Source organism: Anopheles aquasalis, chromosome 2 (genome assembly GCF_943734665.1).
Source record: "Anopheles aquasalis chromosome 2, idAnoAquaMG_Q_19, whole genome shotgun sequence".
NCBI lineage: Eukaryota > Metazoa > Arthropoda > Insecta > Diptera > Culicidae > Anopheles > Anopheles aquasalis.
The window spans coordinates 7427501-7432500 of record NC_064877.1 but is presented as its reverse complement, the minus strand read 5'-3'; the positions used below and the strand labels follow the sequence as shown (position 1 = coordinate 7432500).

Below are 5000 nucleotides of genomic sequence, written 5' to 3'. Positions count from 1 at the left end.
ATCAACAACATTCCACGCGAAATCACTTCACCAAGCAGGGCGGATGAAATCACATTCGAGCCAAAAATCCAATCGAAACCACACTCGCCGTAATCTGGTGCTGCTGCTGGCGCGTAGAAGCTGTTTAAAACCTCATTTGTGTGTCTCAACAGTCTTCTTAATCGCCACCCATCACTCCCGTGGTCGCCATGTGCGTCCGGGAGGAATGTGAATCTGTCTCATCTCGTTTCGCTTCATTCCATTCCTTGTGCCAACAGGTGTCGATAATTTAAAATTTATGTACTATCATCGGTTACGGCTTAATCCCGTGTATTTGCCAGAACACTGACGTCTCCTCCTCAACCATCAACCCCCGAGCACGTCTCATACTCAGTTCGAGGCAAACTTAATCCAACCTTCTCTAGGAGAGTCCTGAACGCCAAGCAACGTCTCGTCGTCGTGTCTTGGAGATTCCCGGTCTCTTAAAAAGTAGATCCACCTCACGAATTCGATGGAATGCTCTGTTCACCTTCTCGGAACGCTCCTGATGGTGAGGTGGGAATTCACTTAGCGCAAAATGCGAGTTCCACACGGCCGTACATATTACTGTCGTTGCATACCACGTCTATTTCAGACCAGTTCACGCTATTTAGCCAAACATCGGTTCCGTACGATGGAGCAGCAGCAGTGGCAAAATGGATTCTATTCCGTTTCGTCCTTGGTTCCCGCTCGCCAGGTAGTGGAACACTTTCTATGCTTTATTGCGGCACAGGATTCGCACAATACCCTACCCCTGGGTTTCCCACTCCCGGTAATACGGTTGCGGTTGTACATAAGCGCGTGCAGCCGGCGCAGGTTCATGATGTCGTAAGCATAGGCATGCTACGCGGGCGAACCAATTCACATTCCCGGTGGGAGTGAAGCACTAAAAGGAACTGAACAGAAAAGAGGACACTATAAATCCTAGCTCTTCCGTTCTCCTACTTGTTATTTGGCGGTATTTGGTCGGGGGTCGGAGGCTCTCGTCGAAACCGGTTCCGATGGATGCCGTTGGCAGCATAAATTGTTTGCGTAACTGCTAGAGATTGTGGATGTCTGGTCGAAATGGAATTGAATTCAATCCAATCTCCCGTTTAAATTGCAATACATTTTTATTCAAAACTCGATGGCTAAGGGCTGATAGACACAGATTGTACTTGCCAAGAACTAGACGCTTCTACAACAGTTAGTTCGCATTCAAACCCTTACACCTTTAACGTTGGTGATGGGTCATACTTTCGAGCTAAAAGGATTTAATTGCAAAGAGTTATCGGCCTCGCCAAGGGTCCACTTTCGTAGGTTGGCCCTTTCTTCGTGAGTAGGACTTCCTTTTCTGCAAAACTCGAAAAATCGATTCCAAATACTCTTGTGAACGCGCATCCGACTGTGGTAATTCTTCCATTCTTCGCCAGTCAAACCAAACAGCACATCATTTACACTGCTAATTGGTGGTAAATAGAGGCATGTTGAAGGAGACTATATACACCATGCTTTCCATGTTGGGCAGAAGAGTAAGTCGTTGAAAACAACAACAAAAAACATCTTATTGGATCCTTTCATTTTGGGTGGTTGGTACTGGTTTGTACAAACAAAGTCCATGATTTTTCCTAATTCCTACAATTTTAAATGGAGATGAATGTCTCACAAAAGCTCGGGCCACCGGACGAAGAGCAATTACGGGTAGAAAAAGACAAAGAAAGCTCTCAACCTAGAGAGAGAGACTAGAAACGAAGCTGTCACCAGGGCACCACGTCGAAGGCTCTCTGGTATGCGTGGTGGTCCCTATGCCAGCCTTGGACTGGACAGAAATGGTTTTTGGTACCGACCCGAAAAGGTATCACATACCGTCCGCGGTGTAGCCGCGGGTTGGCTCGCTGGGATGCCACTACCACCACACTGCCATGATCGCGTGAGGTAGGCGCTACTTTGCTCGGTTAGTAAATACGCCATCCCATCCATCGTGCGCCGTACACAGGGCTGTGCCGTGCCGCGCTGAGTTCGCTCACAACGCCATTTGCGTTGTGCGACCGTATCAGCTGAAACAATGCGGCCAACGAGCCGCTGTGTATGGCGACAGACGCGGTGGAAAAAATAAATAAATAGAAGATAAGGCAATGGGCGATGAAATGTGATGGAAAAGTCGTCGCAGATCGTCATCGACATCTGTTTGATATTGTTTCACAGGCAGAGGAGACAGGGTTTGATGAATTGAACATTAAAAGTAGAATAAAAGTCAGTGATGCTTATAAGCGCGCTGCGCAGGCTATCGTCGGTCTACTACTCTTGGCACGCAATGTTTGCTTAACTCATTTGTTGCTAACGCACTTTCCATCGCCGCTACTCCAAAGCGTGCTCTCTCTCTCTTGCTTTCGTTTGCGAGGAGATGACGTTTCAAGTTCGCCGGCCAGCCAGCCATCAGGGGGAGAAGGTTTTACTGGTACTCCAGCTACAGTCTTCGCTCTTCTTTGCGTTTTCTCTCGGCTTTTCCTCGACTTTTCCAATGCCCGGGTCGGTGTAAGCGATATGAGCGAATGAGAAAATACATGAAACGGTATTCGTAGGCGCTGTCGTGTTGGTTATGCGGAGGTAGGGTGCGCGATAGCGAGCTATCGATATCAGCGCATGAAACTATGCCGCGTGCGGAGAAGATGAGATGCTATGGGAATGGAGTTTCAAACTGCTCTATGGTAGAATATCTTATCGAAAGTGTGACGAACGATATGATAAGCATAATGGTATAAGAAGTAGGCACAAAAGATACATACCTGTCGCCCCGCCGCACTGAAAATGTGTATAAATCCAATAGTGTGTTGTACCAAACAGTGATGCTGCCGATGAGAGTGATTGGCATGTTAATCCTGGTGCACAGTGCCATATAACTCACTCGAACCGGCGACAATGAGGTACTATCAGTTGCTAAATGTCCTGTAGCTTTCGCAGGTACTACTTTTAATCCTTGATTGGAGAACCAACGTGTCACGATGCACATTCGCGATTCGTCGTACACTTAGTAGCGCATTTGGGTTTCCACTATAAAAGTATTTAATTCACATGTTTCTCGTCCCTTTGTCTTTCACTCTGACACCCTCACTTACTGGTTTTTCGTTAGTCTATCCGAATTCACAAAGCACGGAGCATATTTGCTCGTATTAATGTTCACATTTTGGCAAACACACGATAAGTTCTGTGAAAAAAGGAAAATTAGTAAATGATTCCGGAAAAACGCTCACTTCAAAAACTCCCGAGCACATGTTTCGCCGGCATGTTTCCAGTAGTACATAACAACACTCCTGTGGCTGGCCAGCAGCAACCAGTGCCGGCCTTCTAATCAACAACAGTGATACTTTAAGCAACAAGACAACGAATTCCGTGTAGTATAGGTTGCGGATCTGGTCGGCCACTTTTTTAGTATTCCCTCTCGGCCCATGCTACCAACATTAGCGCACGATGCCGTAGGTCGCGCAGTGCGCCACGCATACATACGCGTTAAAAAAACAACAACAACAAAATACGGTACCGGGCTGCGGCGACAGGGCGAACTTTGACTCTCGAGGAGCGACGGAAACGGAAGCGGAACCCCGCCGTACCGGGCGAAAACCGAGCGAAAAGCGATGTTGCCGATTGGCCGAACCGAGCATACGCCGAACACGACACCCGAACTATCCCGAGCGAAAAGTGAGGACTGAGTGGGCGGGCAGGGGCGGTGGTTCACGATAACCTCGAACGCGAGGAGGAAAATCCGCAGCCCCCGTCGAATCCCGGACTCTCACTCAACTCCCGGCAACAATTTTGTGCGCCTACTCCGGGGGGATCGTGACTGTTTTGGTCGTTATCCTGGCGATCGCAGTGTTATCCTTTTCTTCCGGTGATCATCGAATAAGAAGTGAAGGGGCTACAAGGACCCGGATCCAGGTCGCGACAACACTTTCGCCCCCGGCCACTTTACGCTCTCGAAATGCAACGCAAAACGCAAAACCGAAAGTATGCTGCTGCTGGCTGCATCTTCGATCTCGATGTTTGGCTTTCGCGCGAGCCAACCCCCGACACGAACGCGCACGCACGCACGAAAGAACGGTAGTGGTGGCCACCACATGAAGAGCTTCGGCGGAGGCTCGGGACCGGTTTCGCTCATCGCAGCCGCCACCGTCACCTCCGCCGCCGCCACCAAAAAGTGCGAAGGAGCCACCCCGCGACGATCTACGTACCCGTGTGATACGCCGCGTTGATGATAATGATGACACACCACCAACAGCAACAACAACAACGAGCCAAACCTCGTCTCGTGCGTGGCCTGCTGACGATGATGCTGTGCTGTGCTGTGCGTGCGCTCCCTATTGCCGATGATTATTGTTGTTGCTGACGAACCGCGCCACTTGCGTGTTGGTAGAGCACTAACGCGCGCGTCGCCGCACACCAAACCAAACCATTTTCCCTTGCGAACCACGCTGGTGTGCGTGTGCTCGGGCGTGTGTGTCCCACGGAAAAGCAAAGCAAACGGCCCTCTCTCGCGAGAGTTCTTGGAACGGTTGCTGGTGTTGGTGTGGCCACCACAGCTGTCAAGCCGCGCCGCCGCTACCGTCGCCGACGTCGTCGTCGCCGGGTTCGTTCAATTCGAAGCGTTGTCTTTTGCTTTTCCTGCTCCTTTTCTTCTTCCGCTTCGAGCAGGATGCTCTCGGCTGCAGATGGGTTTTTGGCGGCTCCTCCATTGTTTCGATATTCGGGGAAACGAAAAGCATTAATTCTTCATTAGCACGAGTTATTCAACATTATTTCTCAAACGTTATGCTATGCTGACACCGGTTGGTGGGATGGAATTAATGTAAATGTGGTTTTCTATGATAATTTATCGGAAAATACCGTAAACTATCAATTTATCATTAATGATTGTTGTTTTCTCTATTTCTAAGAATTTTTAAAAAGTCATGCTTCATGTCATTCCTTGACCAGTGAACAATTTTAATAACAGATAAATATGTTGCCCC

The 5000-nt window shown here is 48.9% G+C and overlaps 1 protein-coding gene across 1 annotated transcript in view; it reads right to left on the bottom strand.

Annotated features, from left to right (window-relative positions):
• The window catches only part of LOC126571986 (serine-rich adhesin for platelets), a 40383-nt gene that overhangs the window by 29191 nt on the left and 6192 nt on the right, over positions 1-5000 (bottom strand). The window contains exon 2 of the mRNA XM_050230945.1: positions 2784-3202. The gene's annotated coding sequence lies outside the window, so the exon portion shown is untranslated. The remainder of the gene's footprint in view (positions 1-2783; positions 3203-5000) is intronic.